Source organism: Lissotriton vulgaris, chromosome 1_1 (assembly GCF_964263255.1).
Source record: "Lissotriton vulgaris chromosome 1_1, aLisVul1.2, whole genome shotgun sequence".
NCBI lineage: Eukaryota > Metazoa > Chordata > Amphibia > Caudata > Salamandridae > Lissotriton > Lissotriton vulgaris.
The window spans coordinates 552,620,841-552,641,169 of NC_141685.1; the positions used below are offsets into that span (position 1 = coordinate 552,620,841).

General features: G+C 49.5%; 1 protein-coding gene and 1 pseudogene across 1 annotated transcript in view; both read left to right on the forward strand.

Moving 5' to 3' along the window:
- HFM1 (helicase for meiosis 1) overlaps positions 1-20,329 on the forward strand; it is a 2,890,879-nt gene that overhangs the window by 611,911 nt on the left and 2,258,639 nt on the right. The window lies entirely within an intron of this gene.
- LOC147747474 (uncharacterized) lies at positions 246-2,810 on the forward strand (annotated as a pseudogene).

The window sequence follows — 20,329 nt, forward strand, 5'->3', positions numbered from 1 at the left end:
AGAAAAACAGGCCTGGGCCTCATCTCATTTTGTATCCTATCACTCTCTTTGTGTAAAAGAGACCACATTTTTGCCAGGACCAATCAGAGCAGCCTCACCCCATAGTACCTTCCTGAGAGAGCTCAGAGCCTCAGATTTTTCTACTGCACGTTGTGCTAGGGAGTCTCCACTGAGCTCTGCTCAGTTTTTCTACAATCTTATTGGATTTTGGATTACTTCTTCAATTTTTTTCAACTGCTATCAAGATGTCTGACAAGGAGAAGAAGGCCCTATTCAGGTCCTGTGCCTCTTGTGGGAAAAAACGACTTTTTGTGGAAGATAAGCATGACAGCTGTATTTATTGCTTATACCCGGACCACAAGGCCACAGACTGCAAAATCTGTAGAACCCTCTCTACCAAGACTCTCCGTGACAGAGAGGGTCGTCTTTTGACCTGGCTTCAAAAGATGAAGACTCGGAAGGAGGCGCTTTCTTCAGATGAAGAGGATTCCACATTTTTAGCGTCCTCTCACAAGTCCAAGAAGAGGGGTAGGTCTCCCCCTGGTTCTTCTTCTTCTTCAGTTGAGCCCCCTCTTAAGGCCCCTCACAAGATCTCTGATAGGTCTGAGAGGGCTTACCCCTTCAATCTCCTCACGGAAGTGAAAAGGAGAGGCAAGGACAGGCTACTGGATTGGCTACAGCCTCAAAGGACAAAAATGAGGTTTCCATTACTTCTCCTCCGTCCAAAAAAGAAAAGGCCGGTGACAAGCAATCTTCTGTCACTCCTGGAACTGGTCTGGAGAAAAAACAGCGTCCGTCGACGACGAAAACGTCAGGTACGTTGATGACAACTACTTCTGTGAAAGTTCCCGCTGTTTCCTTGGCTCCGTCGACGGGCTCATCGTCGATAGCTATCTCCACGTCGACGTCTTCGTCGTCATTCAAGGTTCCAGGTTCGTCGACGATTGCTTCTTCCACGTTGACGACGATGATGAGCTCCGGTAAGGTGCTGTCGACGGGCTCGTCGACGACCACGACAACTTCGACGTCGACGATGATGGTTATGACGACGAATTCGTCTACAAAACCGTTGACGATCATCCCGTCGACGACCAAGACTTCGTCGACAAAGACGGCTGTCCCGTCGACGACTGCTGCTCCGTCGACGACGGCTCCGACGACGAGACCGTTGACGGGTCAAAAAATGCATTTCCCACTGCAGAAGATGAAAATTACGCCGGAAATTACGTTTCCACGACGAGTGTCGTCGCATCCACCGAATATGCTCCTGGATGATGAGTCGGAGGAAGAGGAGGATGAGTTTAGCCATTATGGGGACGCCTACAGTCCCTCAGACTTGAATGTAAAACAGCAGGACACTGACACGGAGGAATATTTCGAACATGCAGGAAAGCAACAGTCGCACTATCTTTCACAAGAGCGACGTCCCACTGGTTTAGGACAGGACATGGTGGCCATGCCCGCCTCTCTGATCTCTGATCTTCAGCTGATGTTGCAGGACTAGAGAAACAGGTTCCCTTCGGAACCTTCAACGCAGTCTGCGCTACCTCCGCCTCAGGGGTTACCACAAGCTCAGCCAGTTACTGGTCAGCCTCCTTCGCCGGTGGTGCCTCACCTCCCACCTCAGGTTATACCTCTGGTCCGATCTCGGACACCGGATCCAGAACCAACCAATCCTGTCCAGCAGGATACCTCTTCGGACGATGATGCTGTTCAAGTGGATCCCTTGTCTGATCCATTACAGGACCCAGATCTGGATCAGGGTGACAGTGGACTACAAGATCCAGACGCCACTGGTCGTGATACTTCTATATCCCCTCCTGTGGACATAGGGGGTTCCATAACCTGATGGAGAGGGCGTCAAAGAGGTTTGGACTGCCGGTTATGAGAGAGGAGTCTGAGTGCTTCCTCTATGACTTCAAGGAGCAATACAGGAGATCTGTCAAGTCCATTCCGATAATCGAACACGTGTGGGAGGAAGGCATGAAGATCATGCAGAATCCAGCCACTGTTATCCCGGTACTTCCCAGACTGGAAAAGAAGTACAAGGCTCCGGAGGGCAGCCCATCTTGTCTTCTTGGACAGCCGAAGCCTGATTCGGTGATCTCTCAGGCCTCCCAAAGCAAGACAAAAAATCCAACGACACCTTTGACTACGCCTCCGGACAAGGAAGGTAGACGTCTGGATAACGTGGGGAAGAGGTTTTCTTCCATGGCCAGCATGCTGGTTAGAGCAGCGAATTCTCTCGCCATTCTAGGCAGATACGATCGCCAGATGTGGTGTGACATGGCACCGTTTGTAGAACAATTACCGGGCGCGACAAGGGATGAGGCCAAGAGAGTGCTGATGGAGGGAGAAAAATCCTCCTCTGAAGTTATCGACTGTGCGATGGACATTGCTTCCACTGCCTTTCGGGCCCTAGCGGGGTCAGCAGTGCTACGTCGCCGGGCTGGTTGAGAGCCACCTGGTTTCGTCAAGAGGTCCAAAATAAGATCCTGGACCTCCCATTCGATGGAGAGATGCTTTTCGGTAAGCATGTTGATGATGCCCTGCAGAACATAAAGAAAGATACTGACACTGCGAAATCACTGGGATCTCTCAACTACCGTAAGGTCCCAATTAAAGGCGTTTGTGGCAGAGGTTTCTCTTCGTATAGAGGCAACGCCCAACAGAGATATTCCTCGCAATCGTCCTAGTCTTATAAGACCCAGTACTCCAATCAACGGCAGGGACAATCGGCGTCTTACTCTCGCCAAACTCCGCGAGGACGTCAGAACCGTCAAGGACGTGACAGCGCCAAGCGGCAATAGCGGCCTCCTGGCTCTACCTGCTATTCCTACCCTCCCAGTCACATCGGTGGGGGGCAGGATATCATTTGTGTCTGAACAGCTGGTGGTGTATAACATCGGACCAGTGGGTCCTAAATATTGTATCGAGTGGCCATACGTTGGAATTCCAAGATCTTCCTCCAACAAGAGCTCCGGGAGCCATCCGCACAAAACATCTGGGACTGCTCCATGTAGAAGCCCATCAATTGTTCCTCAAGGGGGCAATAGAACCGGTACCTCTCTCTCAGAGGGGCAGAGGTTTTTATTCCAGGTTCTTCCTGGTGCGGAAGACGATAGAGACTTGGCGCCCCATTCTAGACCTACGAGAGCTCAACACTTATCTCATCAAACTCTCTTTTAGGATGGTCACTCTCTAGGAAATTCTTCCTCTTTTGAACCCAGGCGACTACTTGGCTTCCCTGGATTTAGAAGATGCGTATTTCCACATACCGATACACCCAGCTCACAGACAATTTCTACAGTTCACAGTGGGCAAGAGCCATTTCCAATTCAAGGTGCTTCCGTTTGGCCTTCGGTCTGCACCTCGGGTGTTCACCAAGGTGTTGGCACCAGTGGCAGCTTTTCTAAGAACACATTCCCTGGAGGTGTTCCCTTACTTGGACGACTGGCTAGTCAAGGCTCCATCTTTCGAGGAAACCTCTCAGGCTGTTTCGACTTGCATTCAGTTGTTCAGACACCTAGGCCTTCAATTAAACAAACGCAAGTCAGTTCTGCAACCCTCCAAAACCACGCGATTTCTGGGGGCCATTTTGGACACCACATTGTGCACGGCTCGTCCTTCGGAGGACCGTCAACGAAAGTTGATCGTATCAGCTCGCCAACTGTTCCGCAAGAAATGCTTGTCAGTCCGTCAATACAAGTCCCTTCTAGGGTCGATGTAATCCTGCATACCATTAATACCGCATTGCAGGCTGCAAATGCGCCCTCTGCAGGAAGAACTAGACAAACAATGGCGCCAAGCAGACGGATCATTCAACGACAAGGTGTTGGTGACTTCAACAATGAGAAAGGCATGCGAATGGTGGCTGGTACAAGAAAATATCGCACAAGGTCTGACGTTCAGAATTTCACCATCCCCCCTCATCATAACCACGGATGCCTCTTTGGAAGGCTGTGGAGCGGTGCTCCGCGAACTTCAAGTCAGCGGACACTGGAGCCCGGATCAGCGCCAGTGCTATATCAATTTTTTGGAGCTGACGGCAATTCGGTTGGCTTTGCAGGCTTTCCTTCCCAGAGTTCGCAATCATTCAGTGCTGGTCCGGACGGACAATACGACGGCCATGCACTATGTCAACAAGCAAGGGGGAACGAGATCGCAAACTCGGTCCACAGAAGCTCAGAGGATCTGGGATTATGCGATCCTTCACAACATCAGTCTGAGAGCCGAACACCTGGCAGGCTCGCTCAATGTCAAGGCGGACGCCCTGAGTCGACAGACAGAGGTGACGCACGAATGGGAATTGAATCAGTCCATTCTGGAGAGTGTGTTCTCGGTTTGGGGGACACCTACCATCGACCTGTTTGCCTCTCCGGTGAATGCCAAATGCCGGTTTTACGCAAGCAAGGTTCACCATCAGGAGTCCCTGGGGAACGCCCTTTCGATGGCCTGATACAGCGCATTCTTTTACGCTTTTCCTCCAATTCCCCTCATTCCTCGAGTACTCAAGAAAATGAAGACGGAACCGTGCAGGATGAATCTCATTGCACCAGCGTGGCCCCGGCAATTTTGGTACACGGAGCTCCTGCGGTTCTCCCAGGCTCCTCCAATTCGCTTAAATCAATTCCGTCCCGGTTGTCCAGGAATCAGGGGCAGGTTTACCATCCGGATCCGAACTCGCTCCACTTGACAGCGTGGCTCCAGAACACAGAGAGTTCCGTCATCTGAATCTCTCCCAGGAATGTCGAGACGTTTTGTCACAGGCTCGAGCACCGAGCACAAATAAAACTTACAAGGCAAAATGGAGAAGGTTCTGCCTATGGTGTCAAAGACAAGGTCTCCATCCTTACAAATCTCTGCCTCACCAACTCTTGCCATATATACTATCATTGGCTAAGTCTGGGTTGGCACATTCGTCTGTGAAGGTCCATCTTGCAGCCATTTCAAGGTTTCGGCGTACTTCTTCAGGCCCTTCCTTATGGTCCTCTCGGATTGTTAAGCAGTTCTTGAAGGGTTTGTTCCGGATGTACCCTCCAGTTCGACCTCCTCCACCAGTTTGGCAGCTCAATCTTGTCCTGGCTCAACTCATGAAACCTCCGTTTGAGCCTGTGCACAAGGCCGACTTGAAGTTCCTCTCTTGGAAACTTGCCCTCCTCTTAGCTCTTACTTCAGCGAGGAGAGTTAGTGAACTTCAAGCCCTATCCATAGTGCATCCATTCCTTCAATTCAAAAAGGATGTGCTTATTCTTCGCACCAATCCAAAGTTCATTCCGAAGGTGCTGTTCCACTTGAATGAACCTTTGATTTTAAAGTCTTTCTTTCCGCACCCTTCTACACCTGCGGAACGCACTTTACATTCTTTGGACGTTCAGAGATGCTTGAAATTCTACTTAGAACGAACACGACCCTAACAGTACAGTTCGTGCCCATTCTACAAGGTCTGTGGCTCTTTTCTCTGGAGTCGCCATTAAGGATATATGCAGCAGTACTCATACCTTCAAGAGACATTACTGCCTAGAGTCTGCAGGACGAGACAACGCCGCTGTTGGTCAAGCAGTTCTGCTGAACCTTTTTCATTGAGAGGTGAGCTTTCCCTACAATCCCTCCATCCTGGTGAGCACATTTTGTTTGTTTTTTATTACTTTACTATAAGTATTGCTATATGGTTATGTGATGCCATGTTTTTACAAAATGTGTCTTGGTGATTTACTGCTAGCTACTCTGATACAAAGCATGGGAATCTATGAAAGTTCAAATACTGGGGCAAGAAAACAAGTTACTTACCTGTAACTTTGGTTCCCCAGTATTGGTAACTTTCATAGATTCCCATGCGCCCACCCGCCTCCCCTGGGAAAGCTCAGTCTTTTCACTTGAGATAGTGGCGGTTTGCACAACGGCTACGAAAATCTGAGGCTCTGAGCTCTCTCAGGAAGGTTCTATGGGGTGAGGCTGCTTTGATTGGTATTCAAGCAAGCCGGGCCGATGACGGCTGTAATGCCAGAAACCGGTCCCCGGAAGCTTGTTTCCTTCCCAGTAAAAGAATTGGCTTGGTAGTTTGGTTTGCCCTGTTCCCATGATGCACTGGGACAGGTACAGACTAATTTGCATGTAGCCAGGTTCTGAGCTGGGATGGTGCAGTGAGCTAAAAAACGGTGATGGATCAAGCCCTGATCTGTTGACTGGGTAAGAGTATTCTGCTTAATTCAGAAACTCTGTCCATTACCACCCCCTTTTCTGAATCGTTTTGTCCACCATAAGCGTGGAAGGGTATACTCAGATGTGAGTCCCTTGCTCATTGCACCATCAGTATTCAAGCAAGCCGGTCCGATGACGGCTGTAATGCCAGAAACTGGTCCCCGGAAGCTTGTTTCCTTCCCAGTAAAAGAATTGGCTTGGTAGTTTGGTTTGCCCTGTTCCCATGATGCACTGGGACAGGTACAGACTAATTTGCATGTAGCCAGGTTCTGAGCTGGGATGGTGCAGTGAGCTAAAAAACGGTGATGGATCAAGCCCTGATCTGTTGACTGGGTAAGAGTATTCTGCTTAATTCAGAAACTCTGTCCATTACCACCCCCTTTTCTGAATCGTTTTGTCCACCATAAGCGTGGAAGGGTATACTCAGATGTGAGTCCCTTGCTCATTGCACCATCAGTATTCAAGCAAGCCGGGCCGATGATGGCTGTAATGCCAGAAACTGGCCCCCGGAAGCTTGTTTCCTTCCCAGTAAAAGAATTGGCTTGTTAGTTTGGTTTGCCCTGTTCCCATGATGCACTAGGACAGGTACAGACTAATTTGCATGTAGCCAGGTTCTGAGCTGGGATGGTGCAGTGAGCTACAAAACGGTGATGGATCAAGCCCTGATCTGTTTACTGGGTAAGAGTATTCTGCTTAATTCAGAAACTCTGTCCATTACCACCCCCTTTTCTGAATCGCTCTGATTGGTCCTGGCAAAAGTTTGGTCTCTTTTACACAAAGAGAGTGATAGGATACAAAATGAGATGAGGCCTAGGCCTGTTTTTCTCTTTTGTTTCTATGGTTTTTGTACTACCGCGGCTCCCATTCCGCAGACGGGGAATGATACAAAGCATGGGAATCTATGAAAGTTACCAATACTGGGGAACCAAAGTTACAGGTAAGTAACTTGTTTTCTTCTTTTTTATATGGTATTTTGGTACTTGTTATATTTCACAATTGGTATTCTAATATCCAGTGATTTTACATGTTGTACCATACGAAATGTGCTGAGGATTGCTTGCTACTCTGATTCAGGCATGTGAATCAATGAAAGATACCCCTAATACTGGATAAGAAATGCGTTACTTACCTGTAACTGCAGGTATCCAGTATTGGTATCTTTCATAGATTCACATGCAACCCACCCACCTCCCCTGGAAGGGCTCACCTTGGTTCTCTCAGTAGGTACTACTTAGCACTGTGCTTACGAAAATCTGAGGGACTAGGGCTCCTTCCAGGAAGGTTCTAGAGGGTGGTGATATCTGATTGGCTCGTCGCGAAAGTTTGCTCCTTTTTACAAAAGGACATGGATATGTTACTAATGAGAGGCCTCTGGCCTATTACTATGTATATGTCTTTATGACATTACTCTTTTATGTACCGGGGACTCCCACCCCAACGACGGGGAACGATTCAGGCATGTGAATCTACGAAAGATACCAATACTGGATAACTGCAGTTACAGGTAAGTAACGCATTTCTTATGTTTGTCAGACCCTTCTGGGCACATGGATATCTATCGTTGGTTGGTTATCCAAAAACATGTGATACCCAAAGCCAGCTGAGCTGCTGGTAATGATGATATTTCATTGTGTACCAACTGTTTGAATTCATATGGTAAAATCTAAGGAATTAAAAAGTTGTATGAAGAACATGTATGCATAATAAAATGTGCTCCAGCTACTGAATTTAGGAATAATGGTTATTTGTACAAATGTGAATGTTGTGGTTTTCCATGCTATTATGTAAGTTAGAGAACATTTTGCAAAATGTGTTCTTTCTTACGCACTGGCTTACATTCAAACTCCAAAATGGAAAGAAATATCTTTGATAATAACATGTTATGCTATTCTGTTTTTCCATACTTCTCATGGTAAAAACAGTTCCCCACTTGTATTGATAGGCCTATGTTGGACATGAACCTTTCTGCAGGGTCCCCCCAAATGTTTTGCCTTCCTCCTATTTTTGCTGAATTTATTTTTGTTGGCCTTAGAATTCTGTTCTTTTTACCACTGCTAACCAGTGCTTAAGTGCTTGTACTCTCTCCTTAGTACATGGTAGAATTGACTTATACCCAATTTACATATCTAATTTACTTGCAAGTCCCTTGTAAAGTGGCACTACATGTACAGAGTGCCTGTACCTTAAATGAGTCTAGTGGGCCCGCAGCACTGATTGTGCCACTCACTTAAAAAGCCAATTAAACATGTCTCAGGCCGGCCATTGCAGAACCTGTGCTGTAGTTGTAACCTGCAATGTCGACAAGGATAAATAAATCTTTTCCGTTACACAAACCTTCCTTTTTAATACATGTAGTTCACCCCTACGGTAGGCCTTAGACAGCCCCACGGGCAGAGTGCAGTGTATTTAAAAATGTGGACATCTAATTTAAAGTTTTACATGTCAAAAACGTTTACACAGTTTTTTACTACTGCAAGGTCTATCTCCACCCTAGGATAACATTGATGTTGCCTTATTACATGTTATATGTGTAATATGTGTAATTTCCAAGTGGGAAAAGATAACTGGTTCATGTTTGGTGTCGCAGGAGTCCTAATTTAAAATTCGAACTTATGGAGAAGTTGTATTTACACTTCTGAAAATGCCATTTTTAGAAAGCTGGTATTTTTTTGCCATAGCCATTTGGTGCCTGCTGCCTGTCTATGGTCACATGACTGGGTGTAGTTGGCAGTTCAGTTTTGTGTATTCCTCCTAGTCAGCCACAGACAATGGGAGCATAGGTGTGACTGGATGGGCCATCACTGGCAGGGGAGGCGGGAGGAGCTGGGTCCAGCCTCACACATGAATAGGCTGTGTCCTGTCTCCACACAAAGGGCTTAACAACCCTGCATTATTACTTCAGTCCGCTTGGAGCTAGGGGAGGGGAAGCAGGGAATTCCATGCATTTCAAAAACACTCTCTAGATGCTTCTCCCACTTTCCAGAACCAGGGCACCAGTGGATAAAAGAAAGACACCAAACACAATTACTTTAGTACACTTCTGGACCAGTGAATACTCTGCCAGGAAGAAAGGATCAATCAATCAATCAATAATTTGTAAAGCACACTACATACCCGCGAGGGTCTCAAGGTGCTGGGGAGGAGGGGGGGCGCTACTGATCGAACAGCCAGGTCTTGAGTATCCTCCTGAAGGTCAGCAGGTCTTGGGTCTGTCGTAGGCTGAGTGGGAGGGTGTTCCATGTCTTGGCGGCGAGGTGGGAGAAGGATCTCCTGCCAGTGGTTGTTCTTCGGATGCTCGGGACGGTGGCGTGTGAGAGGTCGGTGGAGCGTAGCTGGCGGTTGGGGATGTAGAAGGAGAGCCGCCTGTTGAGGTAGGCTGGGCAGGTCTTGTGGAGTGCTTTGTGTGCGTGGATGAGAAGCTTGAAGGATATCCTCTTGTTGACGGGGATCCAGTGCTGGTTTCCCAAGTGGGGGGTGATATGGCTGTGTCATAATACGTCCAGGATCAGTTGTGCCGAGGCGTTTTGGATGCGTTGTAGTCGTTTGATAAGCTTGGTCGGGGCTCCCACGTAGAGGGCGTTTCCGTAGTTGAGTCTGTTGCTGATGAGCACCTGGGTGACTGTCTTTCTTGTACCTGTCTGGATCCATCTGTAGATCTTGCGGAGCATGCAGATGGTGTTGAAGCAGGACGAGGAGACGGCATTGACTTGCTTGATCATTGAGAGGGTTGAGTCGAGGATAATTCCCAGGTTGGGTGCGTGGTCGGTGGGTGTTGAGGCTGCCCCAGTGCCGTCGGCCACCCCAGTGCCGTCGGCCACCAGGAGTCATCCCAGGCTGAAGGGTTGGAGCCGAGGATGAGGACCTCTGTCTTGTCCGAGGATGCTGTGCTACTACTGTGAGAAGTTGGCCTGATATATGATGTTCACTAGTTCTAGTGACCACCTTGTATCAGTCCAAACAACCCTTATGGTGATTGGTTGTAAGTCAACCTTATAGACCAGCTATCGTAGCGTGGACAAAGCAGTCTTAGGCTAAACTCTTTTGGCATGTGAAGCCGGCTGTATTACCATATGTAACCCCTTAAACACCAAGTGAAAGGACACCACACAGGATATATATTCAAAATATATATGTATTTATTACTACAAATAGTCCCCTGAACTCTTTATGAGCATAGAAGCAAACTCATTAAAACAATTCAATAAATAAGTATACAGAAGTTGCACAAATATGGATAGGCCCAGGTGGCCCCTAAAACCATATACTAAAGAAGTGGTATAAGTACCACAAGTCGAAAGGAAGTAAGGCCTAGTGCCTTGGGAATCGCTGGGGCTACGCTGTACTAACGGAGGTTAGGAACTAGGAGGCCCACAGGATCTGGTTTGCAGTGCGCAAAGTTAGAAGCAGTTCACATTGGAATCAATGGATGCGTAAAAGTTTTAAAGGTAAAGGTAGGAAGTCTTCCGGTCAGTCTAGAACTTAACCCTTTGGAATCTGGACACTAGGAGAGTTAAACTACTCTGGGGCACCGGAGTACCAGTGTTACCTCACCCACAGGTAGCGGGTGCAGTGGAGTCAAAGTGTGTCGGGATTCTGCAGGAGTTCAGATGGAGTGTTGATGCTGCAGGCGACCTGATGTGAAGAGTTCCGGTGGATCCAAGGGTGGATGAAGTGTTGAAGACCTGAAAGCAGAGGGGACAATGTTCAAAATCACTAGCCAGTGACCGGCGTGGAACCAGGAAGGAACCAGGCGTTGTCGGGTGCAAACAGGTGATGTCGTGAAGCTTGTCTCTTCAGCCACGTAGACCAGGCGACGATGACGACGACCAGGAGTCACTCACGAGCTGTCCCACGTGGGCTCTAGTTGATGGCGGTTTCGGCTTCTTGATCGGAGCAAACAGGCCTTGGCTAATGGAAGCCACGCAGGAAACAAAGAAGGCTTCTCAATCTAACCAGCAAGATCAGAGGGGTTGCTGCTTTTAGGAGCAGCAAGGGCCAGTCTGTAGCAACCAGACCAGCGTTGGAAAGTTGTTGTTTGGTCACCAAAATGGCTACTAGCCAACGGACTAGTAACCGGGAAGGCGCGTCGAGTGGAACAAAGCAAAAGGGCTCCACGCAGATCTCGTGAGAGTTGGAGGGCTGGTCCTTGGTGTAAATGTAGCTCGGTGGTGGGGCTTTTCAAGACCCCAAGCACAGCGGTGAGGGTGCCTCAGGTGCTGCGCAGTCAGCTTCTCGTGGACTTTCCAAGAGGTCAGGTCCCACGTCTCAGGTCACGTCCACTGGTCTCAGCTTTGCAGGGACTGTGGATCAGGCTGTTAGATGTTTGGGAGTCTGGTTCTTGTCAGGCTCTGGGCTCGGGCTCCGGCGGGAGGCGGCGGCAAAGCAGTCGTTGATCGCTGGATGGTGCCTGTATTCACAGGGTAGCCACTCCTTGTCCACAAGGGAGATTCTTCAATCTTCTGAGCAGCAGAACGTCGAAGGTCCAGAGTTTCTTCTTCTTGAGTCGAATTTCAGGGTAATCTGCAGTCTTGGGACTCAGCTCCTACTTTTAAACAATTCTAGGGGCTGGACTACCAACTAGGTCCCTCCTATGGGTGGGACCAGGAAGAGGGGTGGTTACATCCCCTTTCCTCTGTCCATTTTCGCGCCAGAGCTGGGGCTGGAGTGCCCCAGCACCGGTATGTACTGGCCTATGCACGGGGACACCTTGTGTGCCCCGGGCATGTCTGATTCTATTCAGCCCTACCTAACCAGATACACAAAATCCTGTCTGGGGTGGTGCTAGCACCTCCCCAGGCAGGAATTCCCTTTGTCCAAGCCCCCCTCGCTGGAAGGACTCCCAGCAGCAGGAGGTCACACTTGTGTCTGTGGTGGCAGCATCCATTTTGTGATGCTGAGGCTCTGTTTAGCTTTAACCGGAGTTCAGGTTCTGTACATGTCGTGTCCCTCTAGAAGGGTGGAATGCTACCCCCGTCACCAGAATTGGCGAGGGGGTAGTATTCCAATTCGTATGACACCTTACTCAACATGTTTTGATAATGTCAAACCAGAGTTAGCATTTACCCGCGAGGTCCATAATGCACTTAAGAGTATATGGTATGACGCTATCAGGAAGCAGCTAAAGGACATGGTTCCGAAAGCTGAAGACAGGCTCAGCTCATGCTAGAGCACCATCTCACCCATAACCAAACACTCTGCCTTCAGGAGAGAATTGGGGAGGGGGTAGTATTCCAATTTGTATGACACCTTACTCAACATGTTTTGATAATGTCAAACCAGAGTTAGCATTTAACCGCGAGGTTCATAATGCACTTAAGAGTTTATGGTATGACGCTATCAGGAAATAGCTAAAGGACATGATTCCGAAAGCTGCAGACAGGCTCAGCTCATGCAAGAGCACCATCTCACCCATAACCAAGCACTCTGCCTCCAGGAGTGACTTATAGGTTACTGTGTGTCCTTGTATGTGTTAGATATAGAGATACTATACCTAAAGCAAAGGGTGATTACACCACCTTGCCCCAGCTGAGTGATCAGCCAGTTGTGTCAAATAGTAAGGCCAGGCCAGGGGTGGCACAATACGTGCTGCAGCCCCCGGTAGGCCTATGATGCACCTATGCCCTGGGTACCTAGGGTACACTGTACAGGGGCTCACAAGGTGATCCATGTTCCAATTGGTAATGCACCTACAGTACATGGAGTCCATTTTACAGAGAGAGCAGATAGCCTGGGGTCCTGAATAGCAGGATCCCAGGCCAACTAAGTCGAAAACCAGCTAAACACTAGGCAAAAAGTTGGGGGCAACCATAGTCAGCTATCCACCTTCCTACAACTACAGTGACTGCCACTCTTCTAAACTGCTGCTCTACTAGGAACTGCTGCCCTGCTGTGCTGACCGCCTGCCCTCCTGCCTGGGGAAGTAGAACTGGAGCTGCAACTCCACGTTGAACCGAGAACCCTCCTCCTGATCTGAACCTCAGGCACATGACAGGCTCCCAGCAGCTCCTGGACCCATCTTCAGCAAGTTCCTAACCCCCCAAGAGGTACCTCTCAGGTCCTGGACCCTTGGTGTGGGTGTGGCTCTTGAGGTCTTAAATTCAAGTTTTTGGGCTCTTAGCGGCCGCCAACGGGCCTGTTTGCCCTAGAACATCGCTGCTTGCACTGAAAATCAGCGTGAGCCGCAACTAGCCCGTCTCTTTACATAGCAGCAACGACCCCTTGTGGGAAACCGCCAGCACAAAGTCCGAGGCTCGCCCTTCCTCAACATTTAGACTGCTCTTCATTCCAGGCTGACAGTCTCCAGCGACGCACTCTTAGCTCCTTGCGATTCTCTTCAATGCGCACAGGACTCTGGACACAAACCTTGAGACGGTAAACTTTCAGTTGGACTAATCTGCGACTGTGTCCCACTCACGCGCCTTCACGGTCAGCCTGAACTTTTTCCTTTTACCCGGTCCAGCTCGGCCAGATAGCTGCGGTTAACGCTTTATACTTTTAGAAACTATATTGCTGTTTCTTTTTTTTTAATTCATGACTCTGGTGCTATGATTGGATTTCTGTCTTTTTGGCATAATTTTATTTATTAAATTCTGCCCTATTTTTCAAACCTGGTGTGGGATCTTTTTGTGTGGTGTTTTCACTGTTTTACTATTTGAAGTGTTGCACAAATACTTTGCACATCCTCTTTAAGTTAAGCCTGACTACTCTATATCAAGCACAAAGGGGGTTGAGTACATGTTAATTTGGGGTCTGATTGTACCTTACCCTTACTGGAATTGTGGGTGCTGCTTGACCAGGGCTCACACATGAGTCAATCAATAACCCAATTTCTAAACTGACTCTCATCAGCGACAGGACACGTTCCCAAATGTAACGTGGTTGCATCAAATTTCCACCACAAAAAATGACCCATTTTGGGGATGTTGATAGCAATGATATTTAGGTTATGGCTCAACCGTAACGCAGAGTAACCTACAAAACCCAGATATTTCTGAATATTGGACACTCAGGAGGGATTAGGGTGGTTGGACATGCGTTTATCGCACACATGTTTCTTACCCAGTTGCCCTGCAAACCTCAAATGTTGGCTAAAATCATGCATTTTCTTCATATATTCTTGTGAGGGAAAGTTCTTGAATCCTCAAGGAGCCACAACATTCCTACCACCCAGTGTTTCCAGACTTCAGCCTATAAAAATAGTACCCCATTTGTATAGCTGGGCGTAGGAAGGGCTGCAAGGCATAACATGTAAACATAACATTTTTGGCATAAATATCGACCCATATTGGCAATGAGAGTAGCAGTGGTATGTGGGCCCAGGCATAACCGACCCACGGAAACCTACTAAACCTTGTCATTTCAGAAAATTAGACACCAAAGTCAGTCCAGGGTGGTGTGACTTGCTTGGATCCCACTACATTTTCTTATCCAGAATGCACTGCAAACCTCAAACTTTGATTAAAATCATGCTTTCTCCTCACATTTCTGTGATGAGAATTCTAAAATCTGTTATGATCCACAAAAATCCTACCTGTGGCTAGGCCTAGCGTCTGCGACAGGAACTAACCAAGCCAGAGACCATACAAAAATAACCTGGACTTTTTTTTGTCACAGTTTTTATTTGTATCTGTCACGGGCACCCCAACTCATGTTTATTTTTTGTTAAAACCATGATTCCTGGTATGTAGTGGGCTTTTTGCCCACCTACTGAAAGACTGTGGGCTCCTATTAAGGTGGGGAGTCAGGCTTGATGTCAAGGTGGGCCGCCTACCCATTATTTTTAGTGAGCTTTCTTCAGATTGGAGATACATTCCCAGTCTAACCCCACTGGTGCAGAAAAACTGCTGGGCACAGTCTGTGGTAGGCTACACTGATGTCTGGTGGGACGGCCGCTCTTATTTCTTTGATTTTTTTATATTTTTCCCTTCGGTCTAGTGGGCTTTCTCTCCCCTGGTGGCCAGAATGGTGGTAAAAGCCTGTACTCTGCCCCCCTCAAACCCCCATTGCGTGGCGGAAAGAATGCTGGGTACATTTGGTCGCTGTTTAGGTGCATATTCTTGTACAGACTGTTCAGGATGGGCAGGATAGAGCCAAACAAATCTTATGCTGTGACCTACATCACAGTTTCTGTGGCCCAGGCAATGGGAACAGTATTATCATCCACAGACATGTCTGGATGTGCGTTGTAAAATGTTCTGAAGATTTCCATACTTCCTGCTTTTTGACGATGCTTGGATTTTGGGAGAGGAAAAAAAGTTTGCCTTAGGGCTGTTTTAAATGAATTCTACTACAGGGTGTTCTCTGGTCTTGGCTTGCTAGCATGACAATTCCACAAGCAGTATCAATGTTTTATCTTTATTTAACAAGCTAAGCTAGCAGCCCACACAGAATTTTCAGGTTTTCAGTGGCAGAGAGATATGAAGGGCAGAAGACAGCAAAAGCAGCAGTCCCCCTCTTACTTTGTACCTGGCAACACATCAGAATATCTCTAGGTCGCCCTTGGATGATTACAGGCTCCCAGTGATAGACCAAGTGTGTCCTATCCTCCCTCACTGGCGATTAGCAACTTCAGATTATTGGGTCCTACACATTTTGCAAGTTGGTTAAACCTTACTCATTCGGGTTGTCCTTCCCACTTCCTACTGGCGTTTGCACTGATTTCCACCACAGAGTTGTTGATGTTACTAGCTAAATTGAATGATCAAAATAGTGCCCGAATTGAGGCGGGCTAGGTTGTTAGTCCTGTTACTTCCTGGTCCCCAAGAATGATGTAGGCATACAGTCTATACTTGATCTCGAAATGTTGAACTTGTTTCTCTAGAAGGAAAAGTTCAAAATGATTGCCCTTGCTAAAGTCTTATTGACCTTGATTCACAGGTGTATTTGAACCTGTAGGATGCCTATCTTCTTGTACCAGTCCTGTAGTCCCAGAGGAACTGTTTTCCAGTGGGTTCCATTCACCTTCAATTTAAGGTTTCTCCATTTGAGAATACATTGACCTCTTGGGTTCTCATGAAGATCATGTCAGTGGTTCTGGCCCATGTTCGCAGGTTTGGATATGTGTAATCCAGAACCTTGCAGCTGGCTGTTAATTTCAGCTAGTCTCAAATCACCTTTGGCGCACAATTTGACTGATGGTTCTCCATCAATAAGTCATATTGTCGCTCCAACCCATGTAGAGGTTATCCTTCATTGGTGCCATTTTGGACACAGTCACCTTGAAGGCCTTTCACGCCCCAGTATGGGTCCTGGACATTAATACCATGATCGCAAGGTTTTGCACAATTGCTATTAATAACTCAACAGTTTTGGGAGTGAGAGGCCTTTTAGCATATTGCATCATTAACTGTGTGGCACATGCGGGCTATTCAATGTAGTTTGTGCCTGCAATGAGTACAGCATTTAGAGTATCCACCAGACAGGATCCTCTGAGGAAGCTGCAAGGGACTTACGGTAGTGGATGACGGACACCAACGTGGCGACAAAGAAGCCATTCTATTCCCCCATCCCCTCCAGTGGCTTCAGTGGTAACAGATGCACGTTCCTTGGCTGGCAAGGTCACCGGGACAAAGTGGAAATATAGGGTCACTCGACAGTGTCAAAGCAAGGCACCCACATAAACCTTCATTTATTTTGTTTGTTTAAATCTATTTTTATTTAATTTTGAAGATTACAGCAACATGAAAGATAACATGTATCACATGAAGTTGACCATACAGTGAACCATTCGTCTGCATGAGATAAACATTACAATTGATTAGCGGCATATGTCAAACATACATTTGGCCGGTGCATTGGGGACCAGTATCTTGGTGAGATACAGGCAGCGATCGTAGCACCTATAAACCACCATCTGAAAGAAATAGGTTAGTGTTAGATTCCTTACCTTAGAATATCCCCAGGTGTCAGACTGGATCCGGAATGTTTTTGTAGCAGTACCCTTGCGGGACGGTAGGCATCGTCTGCGGCTCCACGTCCGTCGTCGGCGTTGTGATCGCTGGAATGACGTCGTCAGAGTACTTAGACGCCACCCTCGCGCGCTGACGTCAGTTCTTCATTTTTCCAAGCCAGCAAGCGCAGATCCGGGAAGAGCAGTACTCTGGTCACTTTTTGACCAACTTTTTGATCTCTTTTTGATCATCTTTTCGAATCGACATCGACTCCTGGTGCCGATAGGGATGCCTAGCTTCAAGCCTTGTGAGGCCTATCACCACATGATGTCGGTGACCGATCCCAACCGTCGGTCCCTTTACTTCCTCAGGCCGACCACGACGACAAGTCGTGCCCCGACTGCCGGGCCTTGACTTCAAAGGCTAGGCGGGAGCGGTCCCGCAAGCTGCTCGAAATCCAGCAGTCAGCTCCGCGCCGCTCGAGGTCCCGGTCGAGGAGGAAGTTGAGGGAGCGGTCGCGGAGCCGCAGTCGTCGCTCGTCGATTTATCACCATCACTCGTCGGGCTCAAAGTCCTCCTGTAAGTCGAGGCACTCTAAGAAAAAGTCCAAGAGACATCATTGCTCTTCGGACCCCCCCTTGCCGCTCGCACGACGCGGCTGAGGGCTTGGGCGACACCGCCCCCGCGCTGCTCTGCCGGAGCCGCAGGTGCCGCCTCCTGACCCATACCCTCCGGTTCCCCGGCCTGCGAGCGATGCCGGAGGAGATTCGTGATTTCCTCATTGCCATGAGGACTCACTTCCCTCCGTCGAGGATTACCGGATCGCCTTCGGGCCCTGCAATCCTGACTGGGAGCCCTAGCGGGCCGGAGGCTCTGGCCCCGGCGCCTTCGGGGTTCTTCGGCCCCGGCGCCGTCGGCGACTTCGGTCCCGACGCCGCAGGGCCCCACAGGATCCAGGCCTGGATCCGGGCCGTCACCAGTCGACCTCACGACTCCTCCGCTGGTGCCGACCCCCATGGTGTCGCTCCCGGCGCCGTCTTCGGACTACGCCAGCCCCGGGTTCAGCCCCATTCCGGGTCCGAGGCCGGTGCGGCGCCGCTCGGCGCCGTCTCCGACGTTGATGTGTGAGCAATTCATCTATTACCCGGCTCAGTCATTTTTGCCTGATTTTCAGGACACGGATGAAGGGGAGAACTGGGAGGCGTCTGAGGACCCTCTGGCACAGCAGTGCCAGTTGAGCCAGGACTGGGCAGATGAGCTGGGGGAGGCCATGGGTCTAGACACTTCGCCTGACACTGGATTCATCTCTCCTCCCTCCGTGGCTTTGGAGGAGGGGGCTGCTTATAGCGTGGTGTTGACCAGCGCAGCCAAGGCCTTGGCTCTTGAGCTCCCTGTCGCAGCCATGAGGACTAATCTCCACACTGAGGTGCTCAAACCGCAGGCAAGATCCTCGGAGCCTCTACTGCAGTTCAACAAAGCCCTCACCGACGTTCTGTTGGGCACTTGGTCCAAGCCCTCTCCAGGCCTCCCTAGCATCTGACTCAAAGCCTTCCTAGTCTGAGCTTTCAGGCCCATACAACGCCAGTGTGGGGCATGGTCCGCCATCACCTGCTCCACTGGCGTACCGTCACTTCGGACAGGTGGGTGCTGCAAATCGTCCGAAGAGGCTACTCCCTCCCCTTCGAGGCGACCCCTTCAGCCATGCCACCTCAGTGCCACCGCATGGCGGGGATCACTTGCAACTTCTGCAGGAGGAAGTTATGGCCCTCTTGGCCAAGGGGATCATCGAGCGCGTTTCTGGGCCAGAAGTAGGACGTGGTTGCTACTCCCACTACTTTCTGGTACCCAAGAAGGGCAAAGGAGGCCTACGCCCTATTTTGTACCTCCGGAGCGTCAACGGCCTCCTCCGGAAGGAGAAGTTCAAGATACTGGCTTTAGCTCAGGCCTTAGCTGCCCTAGACCCTGGAGATTGGATGGTAGCGTTGGACTTGCAGGATGCATATTTCCATATCCCCGTCCTGCCGGGCCACCGGCTTTACCTGTGGTTCACGGTAGTCCACGAGCACTTTCAGGTTACCGTGCTCCCCTTTGGCCTTACCAGCGCCCCTTGGGTGTTCACAAAAGTGATGGCGGTGGTCACAGCTCATCTGCGCAGATCAGGGGTTCCAGTCTTCCCCTATCTCGACGACTGGTTTTTGAAGGCGGGCTTGCCTCAGACAGTCGTCAGCCACCTCCAGACTACGGCCGACCTCCTGCACCTGCTGGGGTTCTCCATCATTGTGCCAAAGTCACACCTGGGCCCCTCTCAGAAGCTCCTCTTCATCAGAGCAGTTCTGGACTCGGCGAAGTTTCGGGTTTATCCTCCCGAACAGCGGGTTCGGGATATTCAGGCTCTGATTCCAATCTTTCAGCCTTTATCCCGAGTCTCGGTCAGGTTGACTCTGCGGTTTCTGGGGCTGATGGCTTCCTGCATCCTTCTGGTGCATCACACCAGGAGGCGGATGCGGGCTCTGCAGTGGGACCTGAAGTTTCAGTGGGCACAGCATCAGGGCAACCAGTCCGACCATGTTTGGATCTCGGAGGGCACTGCCAGACAGTTGCAGTGGTGGCTCACAGACTGCGATTGGGTCAGCGGCAGATCCCTCTCCCTACCCCAACCGGAGCACGTAGTAGTGACAGATGTGTCCCTCCTGGGATGGGGGGCCACATGGGAGAGGCAGAGATCTGAGGCCTCTGGTCTCCGGCGGAGTCCCGGCTCCATATCAACCTTCTGGAGCTGAGGGCGATCTGACTTGCACTGAAAGCATTCCTTCCCTCTGTCCGGTGAAGTGTAGTGCAGGTCTTCATGGACAACATCACTGCCATGTGGTACTGCAACAAACAGGGCGGGGTGGGGTCGTGGAACCTTTGCCAGGAGGCTCTGCGCCTCTGGCAGTGGCTGAAACACCGGGGCGTCACCCTGGTGGTTCAACACCTGGCAGGTACCCTGAACGCCAGGGCAGACAAACTCAGCCGCTGTGTTATGATGGATCATGAATGGCGTCTGAACTCAGACATGGCGCAAGGTCTCTTTCAGCAGTGGGGAGAGCCTTGGTTAGATCTATTCGCCACCGAAGAGAACGCGCAATGTCATCAGTTCTGCGCATTGGAATTTCCAAGGCGGCATTCGCTCGGAGATGCTTTTCGTCACGAGTGGAGCTGCGGTCTTTTATACGCCTTTCCGCCTATACAACTTCTGC